The 16,026-nt window shown below is 43.6% G+C and overlaps 1 protein-coding gene across 9 annotated transcripts in view; it reads right to left on the reverse strand.

The window, feature by feature from the left end:
• LOC146181709 (inaD-like protein) overlaps positions 1 to 16,026 on the reverse strand; it is a 1,346,554-nt gene that overhangs the window by 222,946 nt on the left and 1,107,582 nt on the right. For all 9 annotated transcript variants that reach the window (XM_084576720.1, XM_084576719.1, XM_084576716.1 and 6 more), the window contains one exon: positions 9,050 to 9,440. The gene's annotated coding sequence lies outside the window, so the exon portion shown is untranslated. The remainder of the gene's footprint in view (positions 1 to 9,049; positions 9,441 to 16,026) is intronic.

Genomic DNA, 16,026 nt, shown 5'->3' on the forward strand with positions numbered 1-16,026 from the left:
CCTAGTCTCGTCTTGAGACGTCATACAAAATGCCGATCCACACATGCCTGACGAACTGTAGAAGCGAAAGATAAATGAGCGTCGGTGCGCCTCCTCACCTGCTACTTCAGTGCCCGGTCATGTCAACGAGGGGAACAGTAGTTCAAGTGCTTGTCACTTGCCATTTGTCCCTGACAGGGCAAATGTCGTGATTTTAAAGGTTGCAATGCCTCAAACGGGAGTACAAGGGTTTGTCACCTTCCAACTATGTACCACCTGCCAGGTGTGTGGTCGTGATGTTCCGAGGCTGCAATGCTTGAAATGGCCAACGTCGAAGCTGATGGCCCTTTTTTTTCTACAGCTCTGATACCGATGCTATCACGTTAAAACTTTGCTCGCAGCATGATAAAGTCTCTACCAGCAACATATTGCGGCTGGTGCACCTAGAAAAAAAAAAACTCACTTATTCAGTTCGAAACTAATAAACTGACGTTTCCCTACATTTCTTCTTGTCCGTTATTTTCCACCCATCAGAAAGCAAGTCACGACTAACATGTTTGTGACGATGGAATATGCTGGCTAACAGGGGCTTTGCCTTCTTTCTGGTCATCTAAGGGAAGCTTCTTTGTATTGCTTTTCTAGTCCCAACTTCGCGCTTGCATATGACTCGCTTAACCTTGTGTAAGAACCACTCCTATTTGCTCTTAGCGATCAGAGAAGCGATAGTTAATGAAGGTAGAATTTGCCGCCTTTTTTATTCCTCTTCCTTAAGGACGCCTAATTATTTTCACGGCAACACTAGTAAACTAGCCCCGAAGGGAGTAGTTAGTGAATATTACCTCACGATAGTATTACTGTACCTAACTAGAACTGGACGGTGCTAAGCAGATCGGAAGTGCATTAATCCAAAGCCTTGCTATCAAAGACTTCTGCTGGCATCGTCAATGATTTCCGGCCGGAAGACCAAACGAGTGAAGCGGATAGCAACTCGAGACAGCGAAAAGTGAATTGCCGCCGACTCGGATAACTTCACTTCATTGCAGTTAAGCAGTAGGAAATGTTGGTGAAGTACAGGACATTTTTACTTTCCAGCTGAAAGCCGGATATCGAAAATATCACAAATCATTCTTCTCATCGGCCGATAAGTTACCTCATAACGATATAGTGAATAAGAGCTCGGTATGAAAGGATGTAGAAATGATACACGTGGCTCTGCGGAATGCAGCTCGCAAAAGCTTTGTTTGGTTATAGGAGAGATAGCAGAATGCACTAATTTCACATTCTCGTTCTTGCAGAAAGGAATGTTAGAAATATTACTAGTTGTAAAGCACCTCTTATTGAAATATAGGACAAATACTTGGATGATTTTCGTTCTCCAGCCACCAGATTCCTCCCGCAGGGAGGCTTGGAGCCAACATCGAGTCTCATTAAAAAGAATTGCCCAACCGTGCAAGTACTGCAGATATTTGACGCATGGCTGATCTCCAATAGAGTAAACATCGTGCAAAACCCATGAATGGTAACGGGCGACGGCGTCCACCGATACTACAAAAGAGCTTACTTAAGGTAGATATTTTAGTCTTGTGGTATTCGAAAACCTAACCCTACTAAACCGACTACCTAAAACCTACTAAAACGTCAAAAAATCATTTAATACAAGTTCATAACAGGTCACCATGCTCGTCCATTTATTAAATACTTCACTTTAAAAACCAGATCACTGCGCTTCCCTACTATCTATCGCAGCGAAGCAAACACGTCAGGAGCGTAGTTAGGCAAGTTACATATTTTTACCATTCTGTCTATCGTCTTTCAATTTATCCAAGCGACTCTGAAAACGCCTTCGCGAAACGAAGTATAAGTGTAAAACAGAGATGAGGTTTTAAGTTTATAATTTCTTTGTTTGGGTGCCGGTCCGCCAGAAAAAAAGGGGCATTTATTTATTTTTTTTTTCGTGCAGGGAAGTAGGGTTAAGCAGTGAAGCACCTGCGCATCTCGAAGAAGTGGATGATGCAAAGTGTAAGGGAAGCAGAGCCAATTCCCAGACCTGAAGTCCTTTTCTATTAATGATTTAGATCATGAATGAGAAGCCCAAAGATTGATTGATTGATTTATAGGAGGGGAAAGCGCGGTAACTGTCTCACTTGTATTCTGTGGACACCTCAATCGCACTGTAAGGGAAGGGAGGAAGGTGGGAGTGAAAGTGGAAGAGAGAAATAGTAGCCGTAGTGGATGGAGGGCTACGGAGTAATTTCGACCACCTGGGGATCTTTAACGCGGCTGACACCGCACAGCACGCGGACGCCTCTTCGTTTCGCCTCCATCGAAGCGCAGACACCGAGGGGGGGTTCGAACCCGGGTACTCCAGCACAGTAGTCGGGCGTCTTACCACTCCACCACCCCAGTGGGGCAGAAGTCCAGAGAAGAACTGACGACAAGAAAGAAAGAAAGAAAGAAAGAAAGAAAGAAAGAAAGAAAGAAAGAAAGAAAGAAAGAAAGAAAGAAAGAAAGAAAGAAAGAAAGAAAGAAAGAAAGAAAGAAAGAAAGAAAGAAAGAAAGAAAGAAAGAAAGAAAGAAAGAAAGAATTTGACATCTTCAGCATCCCTCCGCCAGCGTACACGTGCTCTCATTCCCCATGTACGTACCCCTTTTCGCCCAATCTATCAAGGGTGGAGGATGTCTCTCTGAAACGGCTGAGAGTCGAATTGGCCCTTAAATTCGCAGTTTGACACCAGTGGCAAAGTGCTAGAACACTAGTTCCGAAGGAATGCTCTTACTGCGAAGCAGCCGCTTTATACAGCATCTAATATAGGCACGCGCATGCTCTTCACTTGTGCGCAATACTATTCTCCAAAAAGCAGGACTTTAACAAACTAATGAGTCTCATTTGCAGTTATGGCTAACGAAGAACGTTTGTGCTCGCAGTTTATGAGACTTCTTACATGTGACTGGACTGCACACATTTTTTGACGCCGCCCCTTAGTACAAACCTTTTATGCCGAGGGGCAAATTAGCACCATAAATAAATAAATTAAAAAAGAAAGAAAAAGAAAAGAGAAAGCGAAATGCTAGCTCTCTAGGGTCAAGGATGTGCCTTCAGTTTTGGCTGATCTCTTTATTTGCTTGTTCGAATGGGCAAGCCCTACGGCGTGTTAGTCTTGCACGTACGCAACACTTCTCCACGGTCATCTCGAAGTTGATAGACACTGTTTTGGCAGTCGCTATTTCTGGAATCTCGGTGCAGAACTTAACTTTGAAGCGTCTGTCCCCTTAAAACGGTGGTACTTTTGAGCTGGTTCATATAAAGTACACCTGGTAGCTATTCGGGACATTAGCATTATAGCTTGTGGTTGTTAGGGTGGTCTTGATCCTTCCCCGTGTTACTTCTAGATGCTTATATTTTCAATAGCAATAACTTTACCTATTCCTTCCGTTTACTGTCTCCGTACTGTCTCTGTTTTGTTGAACGGCGATTACTTTAAATAATGAAAGTTCCAACTCTTTCCTTCTGTGTTACGAATATTTGTGTAATTGCGAATTGAATATATATCCCTGTATTTTAGGCCTTGTGCGAGGTCAACAAATGTAGCGGTGAAAACGGCATTGCGCTCAGTCGGCTTTGCTCAGGTAGCCTCTACATCGTATAAGTCATTCCAGTGATACCATAAAAGTGGGTGTCTGAGCAGTAGAGGTCGAGGTTGTTGTGGACTATCTGTGAGGCTATTGTAAAGTATGCAAATGTTTACTGCTCATGCGTCCGTCGTTTATGACTTAGAAAGTTGCCCGATAAGCCTTCAGCTGTCCCCTTAACGCCGTGCAGGTTTGCTTAGCGTCTTCATGATAGTTTAGAAGTAGCAAGTGACCCTCTCACCGTTCTGTTATGTCCCTTCAAGCATATACGATACCTCGCGTAGAAGCGTAGGCCACCACTACTTTCTTTAGGCAAGCGACTGCACCTGCCTTTTCGCTAAGTAATCAGGGCAGAAGATAAGGCTGTGAGCCGCCGCCAATGCTCCAAAAGGAACGCGGTGGAAAGTGTACCAGTCACTGATGATGTTTGCAGTATTAACATAACTGGTAAGTAAAGTGTCACAACGTGCGACCAGATGTAAAGCACATACTTAGGATGCTAAACTGCACCTAAGCAATTTCAGAGAAACATTCTGTTCTGTTATAAAGAAAAAAGGCTGAAACTTTTGTGTTTATATCTATAATCTCCCGTGCACAGAAGCAGTAATGGATAAAAGCTCAATTTCAAGCATGCCACACATTTGCAGTATCACGGATTTAAACCAGGGTTATTCAATCAAGCTCATTTACGCATAAATAATTATCTCATTTGACATTGACATTTGAGGCTGTTTCTGCACTGAAAACTCAGCTGCAGTTTCCTCTAGTATAGCATTCCGCTGCGCGTCAGAGCACGAAAAAGGGACAACACTAGACAGCAGTTCCTAGGCAGATTGTGCAACTTCGGAACGTCTGTTTCTATTTCTCGATTTGGAAAAGAGATTGTCGTTTTGCAAACGAAAAACGCCCTTATATTCTCAACAGTTCTTGCCAATAATGCAGCCGGCCTCATTTAGTTACCGAAAGCAGGCGCAGTGAAAAAAATGTCTCGAAATACGCTTGTACACACGAAGTTGCAGAGACGTTGAGGATTAAAGAAAATGAGCAAATGCAATAAAACTAAATTCAATGGAAACACTGCGTTCAAATTCATGCCCGTATGCATCGTAACGACTTATAAAAACGACGTTAGGAAGAGTGAGCGCAACGCATTCGTAAATGCGTTGAAAACTAGGGCGAGCTTGGCGACATAGATTTAGATGGCACGTATTGGAACCGACGACCGAGCTCACGCACGGCGACATTTCAAGCTTACCGTCTCAAATTGAGTGGATGCCTCTACGACGCTAGGCGTCCTTAGAGAAGCTGCGATTGTCGCCGCAGTATTGAATTGTCTTGCTCCTGGTGCAAGCCGAAACTCGGGAGTTAGGGAAGAGCCTATCATACCCGTTGACAACAAGTAGAACCAAAGTGTCGACCATCTCTACGATGTATACAAATGGCAGGAAGCAGCCCGATGTCTACTGTAATTAGCGGATGCTTCGTCACTGTGCTAATGAGAAACAAATGAGAAACGAGTTAGGAGAAAGCGGGCTCCTTTTTTCCCAGGTCCTAACTGCGGGTTAGCGAAGCACCAGCAGGAACAATGATGAAAAGAAGATGGGAATGGCAGAACAGAGCCAGGAGAGGAAAATATCATTAGGCGATGGCTCGTCGATTGCACTCTGATGAATAGGCTATGAGAATAAATCCACGTCGCCATCAGATCAAACGCATGAGAGATTATGGCAGGGTTTGTAAGTGCATGGGAAAAATATCTGACACCTAATGAGGACTTCGTCCGGCGTAACACTCTGAAATAATTACACGGGAGCAGCCAAGAATAAAACCATAAAGGATAAACACAAAACGTAGACGCAAATATTATACATAAATAGTCAACAGACAAGTGATAAATTAATGGAAAAATAATTAAGTAAAATAAACGCTGTGTGCATGAAATGGGAGACCAAAGATACAAAAATTTACGTAGTAAAAATAACATCCACTAGATGCGCGCAAGAAAAAACAATAACGAAGTTTACACCTTGTTGTCCTGCACAGTTTACTGACCCTCGTCATCGATGCCTACTGAGCCTCGGTTTCCTTGCCTCGTCATCAATTCCTACTGAGCCTCGGTTTTATTGCGTCTTTTTTTCGTGCCAGCGATGTCTGGCAGCTAAGTATGTCGGAAACCGTTTTTCTTAGCGTGCTGGAATTTGCTTTGACGGTCCAGCAGCGTCTTTCCAATTAGCTAAGGATTACTACAGCCATCGGCTAATTGATACCTCTTACGGGAGCTTATCGTCAGCACACTTTTACTTTTGATGATGATGATGATGACCTGAGACGAAATGGCACAACATTCTTTTACTTTTATTCATGCCAGCATCTATACTGATCCTTTTTCTTCTTTGTTTATGTGCCGAGGCCTGGTCTCTTTATTTTTCTGGTCTTCGGCTGCGAGCTTTCTTCCTACCTTTTTCAGGCCTTTCGCTAGAGAGCTTTCTTCGTCAGCGTGCAAATGACCGAGATACGCATTCGATCACTGACCTGAGAAATTCGGCACGGAAGCTCAGTGGATGTCTGCGCAGTTCAGCAACGCGCACTAGATTACACTTTTTATTGTGAAATTTGTTACAAATGCGAGAACATGGCCGGCATCTAAGATTTCTTACAAACTGGGTTGGTAGCATGGAGAGCCAAACTGTCTGTTCTCCTCATGGACTCGTAAATGAGTTTCTGTCTCACGCGGGTTGGTAAGGAGCGCAAAAGGTAACATATAATCGCTACTTAGGCATCGATCTAAATGGGTTTCTCGTGCCTGTTTAGATCGCTTAGATACGGCGCTTAGAGCTGAGTGCAAAGGTGGTACCTCCGTCGCCTGCCTTTTTCAAACAAGGATTCTTGAGAAACTTATGTAGTCGCCGTTCGAGCCATATTCGTGGTGGCGTTTGTGGTTTCGTAGGACAATCTACGTCCGCCGGTATAGTACACGGCGAGGCTGGATATCGCCTGAAGCGTAGGCTAAACCTAGCGTAAATACCGTTGAATGCCGAAGGTACGTGGAACATAAAAACGAAGAGTTGGTGTTTAACAAGATAATTCGCTGGTTCTTCCCTTTCTTGTTTGTGTAATCTTTATTTCAAAAACGCATAAAATTCGCACCTTCTAATGTTCAATGAATATCAGTAAGTTCAGCACCAGTGACGTCTTTGTATTTCGTCTCTACTTTGTTTTGAAGTGCAGTGCGGCTTGAGGGTTATCAACTAACCATTAACATTATCCTTTGAAGACTCAACATCAGCGAGCATGTATAGCTAGTTTGACAGCAAAATATCCGCACGTGCCACGTACGGAGGTCGCGGGTTTGGGTCCCAGTTTTGCTGCACGGTTGTATCTTCCTGGTCTTCACAGTCAATTATTTTTCAGGTAAATACTGATCACGCTGCTAATTTCCCATTCGTGAATAAAAGCAATATTCCAATAGGGTTGTAGTCATTTCAGTGACTGTTGGCGGCATGCCACAGCATGTCATAACGAGGAAATAATTTTCTTAACCATGTGTGCTAAATTTTGTAGCTTTAATGAAGGTTTCAATCACAGCAAATGAACAATTTATCCTCAACATTTCGTTTGACGTGAGACAGCAGGCATGCATGATATGCCAAGCAGATGAAGCTGCCTGTATAGTGTAACATGCATTTTGGTGTTCGTTTTTAGCGTAGATTACACTATGTGTGTGGTCTCCACGGGATCTATGCCGGGAGATATTAGTTGTATGCCTTTTTTCCTACCGAATCTAATTTGTGTTTCCGTGATGTTTGCAATATGCACGCAAGCCTAGAGTGCGTGAAACCAAACCTATTCACGGCAACTTGTCATAAGGAAACAAATCTTCATCTCAGGCTAAAAATATCAGCAGAGCAAGGATTCCTCTAGGCTCATTATTGGGCTGCATATTCGGCCCATGCTGGTAAATAGTATTGGCCGAATACGCAGCCTACTTCGTTCTTGTAAAAGCAAAAAGTTCAATAAATATACTGAGGCGGTTCTATCATCCGCTGTGCAAGGGGTCATGAGAGTCTGGTGTGTCACACGACAAGTCGCTACTAGGCAAGTTGTATGATGCGAGGTCCTCATACAGGATTTATGACCTATTGTAACAGAAGTATCATGCATTGTTCTACATTGCTATATAATGACTAGATATTTTATGATGCAGACATGTGTGTTTGTGATAATGTATGTCAAATCCCGTCTAAATTTATTGCATATTAATGTATTTTTTTTTCAATACAAAGGAGCCGTGGGGTGCATTGTGACAGTGATAAGTGTCCGCCATCTTATTCCACATTCTTTCTCATTATGACACCCACTAGTAGGTGCGGATGTCCCCACCGCCATTTACTCGTGAACAGCCCTCCAAGTTGCAATGACAGGCACTTTTTTTTTTTCAGGGCTAAAAGCAACTAGGGCAGCTTGTTTGGAAGCGCTGCGTCGCTTTCTATCATCTTTTTCTACAGGGAGTGAAATGGCTGCAAGAGTAGTTTTGCAATCACACTTTGGAATGCAACAGCTGCTGCGTGTAACGAAACTGCTTGTTAATAAATCTCCTACCCCTTTGGCTTCTTGAAAGGTGATGTGGGGTGCGCCGAAAGATCAGCATGAATTAAGGATGAATGCATGGAGCGTAATGAACCACATATATAGCGTTATAAGGGGCGTCAACTGCGTCACTACATGTCAATGAATACTGAATAGCTGCAGGGAGAATCACATTACAAAGAATTCACTGGTAAGCCCACAATGGCTTGTCCTCTTGATGCCCCATCAGAAACCGAAGAGCAGCAAAAGTCACAACAGATAAAAATTGGACACCAGGGCTAAAGCGAGAGGTCTGTGAGGTATGGGTGAAGTGAACTATAAGCGTAATGTGGGCGCCATATCTGTCCTTACAGCGCGCACGAGTCAACGTTTAGTTTCTAGTGGGTTTATGCCCATTCTATGCCCAATAAAGAAATGAGGAAGAAAATGAAAATGGCCGCTGCTGCTCGCAGAATTGTTTCCTTTCCAGATCCTCTTGTTTCCTTCTGAAGTCAATGTCAGCTTTCTTCTTCTGCCCGCATCCTCCTCTGGTACTATCCGGATCCGACATAATCATGCCATTGTGCCCGGAGGTTTGCCGCATGGAAAATAAAAAAAAGATTGGGGAGTTTGGGTACTTTTTGTACACTTCAGGTGTTGGTAGGTCGACTCGTACGAGTATAATGACAAGTGTAGCGCCCACACCGTGCCTACAGTTCACTTAAATCATACGTGACAGCTTGCTGTGAACTCCATCAGCTATTTCCGCTGGATAGGTTATTGACTGTAAGAACAGCTACGCCTAGGCTTTTTACATTAGCAGGCCATTTGACCACTTTCCAGAAGAAGAGAGGCTAAAACGAAAGAGGCTTACTTTCGGCACAGCAGAAACGCCGCACAGGGGATCTTTGATATTCGACGACTCGAGGTAACTCTTTCGGCGCTTCGATGAACGTAAGGCTTTTTAAGCCCGGAATGGTGGTGGGGTTGGTTAGCGTCCAAGACGTGTCACTGCACGGTGAAGTCAAATAACGCATCTCAGACACAAAACCGAAGACACGGAGCTCTCGAACGATTTGCAGGGAACCATCTCCCTATCACAGCTCCGTCGATGACTGCGGCAATCAGAAACTTCTTTCGTAGCCTTCGGTTGAGTTCTTTGGATTCGCTATCAAGAAGGGGAGCAGAGGCTTCCGAGAAGAAATATCCTCTTCTCAGTACCCTGAAGTGGATCTCGCGTCTATCCGGTGTCGCATCAAATCCGCCTGCAATAGGAGAAAAAAAAAAAAGCCTGAATCAGCACGGTCACAGGAGCTAGCCAGTCTTAGGTTGTGTTTGAATAGAGCCCTGACACTGACAGACTAGATGATGGTTGACGGTAAGAAGAGCGGTAAAGACACAAACAGAACACACATCGACTACTGTTTGTTCAAGCCAGAAGAGAGTTCGTAAAAAGCAAATGAATAAAAGTACTTGTAATGGCGCGTGTGGTTCATGCGCTCATTCCTTTTTCTTCCAAAACCCGGAATCAAGGCTGTCCCTGGCAGCACGATAATTAAATACCTGATTCAATATTGATCTATGTGTTTATTTCTATCCACAGTTCCCTGACATGCCCACATTTAGAGCATAGAATTCGAACCTACCTAAAAACTTGCCAAGCTGATTGGCATAGATGTTGGTGGTTAGAAGTTGCCGCACATGAGGTCAGTGTGGAAATATATATTCATGTGTTTTTAATGCTGGCCAGGAATGACGCGGAAAATAACCTCGCAGTTTACACCTGGTGTCCGCGTGTGATTGATTCATGAAGCAGTTATCACAGGGACGTCTAGGAATTGAAACGTAGTATTGCTGTAGCTGTTATAGGAGTGCGGCATCGTAATATACACACACCTGACTGCAGAGAAGATGAATGAGACATCATATCTGGGATAGAGAAAGGGTTCGAATGATTTGCTTTCAGGGGGTTTCTATAAACCCATTTGAAGTTCTCAAGTATCTAAATCGAGGCTGTTTATTATTACGAGTACTACTACTGAGTAAGGTACAGGCCTCCACGGTGCTGGTATGAGCAGACTTTGTAGAGCACTATGACAAAGCACGCATAAAGTGGCCGATGCTTGATTTTTTAGCGCAAGAAAGTAGACAGGCTCGTCTCGACATGTCAACTTAAGAAAGCGCCAGATTTCACTGGCACATATAGGTTGCAGACACTTTTATTATATTTAAAATATTCACATTTTAAAGCAAACTGACCAATCATGGTGACAAAGGTGTTAGGGCTCTCGCCGGTTAAACCTGAGGACACTAATCGAAAACTGAGTGTAGCGGCCACGTCGCAGTATATAAAAAAATTAAATCGGTCATGCACTGTGGTATCTTATCGGACGTTATTGAAGCCTACATTTTTCGAAACACACCGAAGCCCTCAACTACATTGTCGATCATAGCCATCTTGCATTTCTAGGACGCCAAAGCAACTATAGTTCATTATTTGTGAAAGAATTGGGCGAATATGAAAGCGAAGAAAAGAAGCTGAAAGGTTGACAACATAAAATAGCCACCTAATATAAGAAGCCGGTCTTTCTCATGAGAAAATATCTGATAAGCACAAGTGATAAGATCATATCATGTTCAGAAGTAAGTTTGGTCCGGGGCAAATTCCTCAAGTCTAATACTACGTCGAAGTCTGCCTCGAAGCGTAATTTTCCCTAAGATACTTCATACGAGTGTTCGACTGAGAGAGTGAAGAATTTAAACAACGAACATTGAATTTAATGTCACTCATTTTTTTCTACAGTTACAGCGATTGCTAGGAGACTCGAGTCTCTGTGTGCGGTGAAATACGTTCAGTTCCTGCTGTTGCTGCGGCGAAAAAAAAAACCGAAAATAGTCAGAAAGTTAACATTTCTAATGGGTGGTCAAGTTTTTTCCGATACGATACCCGGTGAGTTGAGAAGACATAGTATAAATTGAAGCAAAAAAAGGTGGCAAGTGAAGCAAAAATAAAGAACCGCATAAAGAACTTGATTGCCTAGATATACTATTTATAAGAGAGCTAGCGGTGAAGTCATAGTGTGGGTAGGCGGGGCAGAATATCAAACGCGCGATAACATAACAAAACAATATAGCATCAGTTTCTTCACTCAAACTCTCTTTCTTATCTAGGATATCGTGCGATTTGAAAAAGCAGAATTATGCCGCCTAGGCGAGTGTCCCAAGTTCCTTAAGCTTATCATGCAATGCTTCTGTCAAGACCTTAAACAGCGAGTGAGGAATGAGAATGATCGATGAGACAATGAAGAGTTCTGCACTCGTTAAATTCTTTGTTCGTACGCTTCACTTTCCATCTGTCTCAGGTTTCTCTGACACCCTTTAAATTGACAACGCGAATTAGGAGCCGCTGTATGGATGGCTTCATACCGCCATTAAAGCAGTCATTGTACTGTTAGAACAGAAATGATTAGTACAAAAAAAGCGAGCGTAAAGCAGATAATAATTGCTGTGACTTGCCGACAAGTCTTCAAGCAGGGAGTTCATGCAGTGAGCAGTAAGCGGTGCGATTTTTGATTATGCCTGCGGAAGCACGGAACCAAACTATCATTACAAATGTGTATCTGTCAACGGCAAATTTTTATATAGAATGTTTGCTTCGTCTACGAGATAAGTTTCGATACATTGACGAATAAGAGTACAACGATACAATAACAGCAACAGGAACGAACGACAGCGACAATGGTGGCCAGTCTCTTAGAACCATACTGTCACGGTCACGCGTCTCAGGCACTCCTACTAGATGCAAGAGTTGATAACAGTGAGAAGAGAACTTGTAAGAACGGCAGGAAACGGTAAAGAAATGCGGCGGAGAAAGATGAGGAGGGGGGTGGGGGGGGGGAGGAGGTTAGGAAGCACCAGAAAGGAAAAATCTAAATGGCTGCTTGGCGACATAAACTGCCTGTGCTGCCAGAGTCAGTCTCATAGAATGTCTCTTTTGGGCCAGCCACCTGCGTGCGACAGCTTACCAGAGTAGTGCAATTCAGAGAAAAAGAACACAACTAAAAAATTACCAATGAAATGCTGTGCAATCGACATTGGCCAGTGTGACGGACTGTTAGCTAAGTTTTTTTCGTAATCGAGGGCTACAGGCATTGCAACAAAATTGATACAAAACAAAGGGCCTTAAGGAAGTGACAAGTGTCGTTAGAAAAGTACGCGTTTCTATATAGTGTTTGCCTCTAAAGTGACGTCGAAAAGAGACCGCCAGGTGTACCTGGCGTTTTTACAGCCGCCCTGAGCGGAAATTTCCTGGTCACTGAATGTTTTTTTTTATTTCTCGTACGTAGCTTCTGTCAAGTTTCATAGGAAGAAATTGGCCCTCGAACACATGGCAAGCTCTTGCAACGTTTGTTTCCCATCACCAAGAGGAAAGAAAGGAAGCAAACAGAAAATGTAAAGTTAGGCTCGTACCAAGGACACAGAAACTTTATTCCTTTTTGTTGTGCACCTGAACCGTACCCATAGGTACAGGAGTGAAAGAGTGAGTGAAAAAAGGAAGATAGAGAGTGGTGCCACCATTGGGGAGTCTGGAATTTTTACTCTTTCACTTCATGCAAGTACACTGACATACCCACACAAGGGAAGGTTTCAAATTTTGCCACCATCGACACGCTCCCAGAGCGGACAGAGGACGAAAGGGGGGCTGAGGACTTCTCAAGCCGCATACACGTCTTTTTCCTCGGCCTCCTTCCAATTCTTTGTAATGAATAAAATATCCATGATCGATTGGTTGATTGATTGACATGTCGCACCCAGAAGGAAACACAAATAGGAATCTGTGACGCATGCGAACGAATCGCAACAGTCTCACTTAGACAGACACTTGATCTGCGCGTCTTGAGAACGGAAGCATGTAAGGAGCGACTGAAAGGCAAACCATGGAACGGGTGCACCGTAAATGTCATTAACAACGAGCACGAGCTCTCCTCGAACTGCAGAGAACCGCAGCACAAACCATGAGTTCAAAACAAAAAAGTTCAGTCATTGATTAGCTCTTCTTCTTTCTTGTGATAATTCATTGCTGCAATTTCTTGTGGTCTTACGAAGCAATTCTTTTAAAGATAACCAGCTATTGATTGTTTAGGTTCCGTGCGCATTTATTAAACTGGATAACAGCTACGTGAGCCCCAAAGACTGGTTTATCGTGGAGACGCCGATCCAGCTGTCATGTAAAGAGAACACATTTCACTTGTTTTAAAAAGCTGAGGTGAAAACTATCTTATTATCCTTCGATGCAGCTCAAGTGTACTTCTACGGACTACCCGAATTTCTATTCCCCTTCTGGAGATTGGAGATGGCAATACAAGCTACTAGCCTCAAAACGCACTTTAAGAATGACTTCATTAAGCAGCTGTAATTCATCTATACGATGACCAAGTATCAGAGAACACCGCTCCTACATTCGGGATTAGCAGCTCCTACGTAAAGGCTTTAAACGATTCAGCGCAGCACATTTGGTGCTGGTGGGGCGGCAGGGGGGGGGGGATCGAAGGGGAGGGATTAGTGTACCTCTATACTCCGGGACTCCGGATTATTGTTTTCGCAGCAATAAATAGAAATAGTCCCGTTGCGTTCCTTGGCTTTCGAAGATTATCGGACAGTGGCCGTGGCAGCCATCTACGCCGTATGGTGAAGGCCTGCCCACCATACGTTAGTTTTCCGAGAGTGTCGAACCTGCAATCCACACTATGAGTTTCCGGACTTCTTTCCACTGGCTTCTTTGACGCACTTCGTTTGCCCTCTTACTCCCTTTTCCCCTTCATCTTTATACCCGTTCGTTTCCATTCCCCCAGTGCACGGCAGCAAACCTGTTTTGTAGACAGCTTAGCCTCCCAACCTTTCTATCATCTTCTCCCCTCCCCTCTCCTCTCCAGTTCAGCAATGACTGAGGCCACAGATGACAAGACATTTAGAGTGCTGAACTGTACACTAATAGGATCCCCCAAGCCGACCATCACAATTTTGTGTGCCATTGGTCTGATTGGCTAAGCTATTTTGGAACATTATTATTTGCACAACCGTCATTAGCTGTTGCTATAGCAACCTAAACTCCAACAGCCTCCTAGCTTCACCCCGCTGGTTGCTATAAACACGCACTGGGTCCTAGCATGCATGAGCTGAAGCTCGTAGTTTTAAGAAATCAGGAGCATTCATTTGACAGGTGGTAGTTGGCAGGCGACAAGAGTGGATACTGACTGGTGGAGGGTTCTGTGACGCACACGACTTGACATGTTTGACTTAAAATGAGTGGCTAGCTAGGGCAGCTCCTTTCATATAGAAGGGAGAGCTGAGAATCCACCCATGTCGAACATAGTGTGTCTTGCTGTTCGTTGACGCCGCTATCCCATAGACTCGCACGAGTAATTTCAATTCAGTCCATTATAGCTTACATTATGACTGACCAATGATTGACAATGACCTCACCTTTGACTTTTGCTTCTCCTTTGATCTTGATTTGAGTTTAAGTTAAGCCATGAGCGAAAGCTGTACTTCTGAGGACACTGTTCCTGATGGTGCTCGGTTGAGCTTATCTTGACTTCCTTATTCTCTGCATTAGTCTGCATTTTTCGAACTGGTATGCTAAATCAATAAACAGAACTCATGTGTGCTCTGTGGCTATGTTCAATCCGAATCGGTCACCAACATTTTGAAGCGTGTCTTATCGCTTCGTAGAATTCGAGTAATTTCTCATCACAGGTTAATCCGCACCTTCCATCAACCCAGTTCGGTTTCATTACATGTGGCATCGCTTTAGCACAAGACATACTTCATCCGCCACTTTGAACAACAGGGGTGAAACTCGCGAGGTTCTGTTATATGCGACGTAGACGCCTCCGAGAGTTAAGGATTGAACAGCCCCCATAACCCCGTAAGTAGAGCACACTATGCGGTATATGTATGTCAGTGGCCCTAATCCTACTGGCATCGTGTGATTGCTTTTTATTCTACTATCCAATCGATTAGGTTTCAGTCGTAAGGCAGGTAAACTGACTGATCATTCTTGAAACATGCAAACACACATTTTATAGCGCTCCTCGGATTGGGTGACTTGCTTTCCTGAATTATTAGGTGCGTATGTCCTCCTTGTCTGTTCATCAAGGAGGACATAGGCTTAAGAAGGCTGAACATATATTATTATTCATTTCCACACTCGAAGAAAGCTCAAATACGGACCCAAGGACGTTCAAGAGTACCGAGCGATTAATGCTTGCACGTGAAGATAATATATAGATTGCACCACTGGTAGTCGAATCAGACTCAGTTGCTGCTTAGATGTTTTCCTCTAACGTCTAGCGGGTCGCCAGAGGCTGTCACGCTTGACAGGTAATCCGTGCTTCCGCACTTGGCCAGAAAAGCCGAAAAGCCTGCCTAATTCTCACATGAGGTACTTCATCTTGTTTTGCCGAATCTTTAAGTGACAGCAGCAAACAATATTATTTCACCTTCAATTAGCGCATAAAAGAAGTTTAGAAAACCTGGACACTGACCAAGAAACGTTTTTAAATTCTGCACGGAGTTGTGCTCACTTAATTAATTATTCGTCAAAATAAAGCATCAGACGAGTGGTACCCAAGTCATTCTGCAACATCGCTAATACGGTGACAGACGCGACGGAAGCGCTATTCCTAGAAGATGATATGGCTGTGCGAATACGCTCCTGCCAAAATTGTGTTATTCGCCATTAAAATCACCGCGTTAGTTTAGTGCTTATGGTATTCATCTACTAATTCTGAAGTAAAGGGATCGAATCCAGAACTTGGAAGGTGCATTTCATGACAAAGGCTAAATAAA

This window comes from Amblyomma maculatum, chromosome 8 (assembly GCF_055883805.1).
Source record: "Amblyomma maculatum isolate TAMU_Amacu chromosome 8, ASM5588380v1, whole genome shotgun sequence".
Taxonomy (NCBI): domain Eukaryota; kingdom Metazoa; phylum Arthropoda; class Arachnida; order Ixodida; family Ixodidae; genus Amblyomma; species Amblyomma maculatum.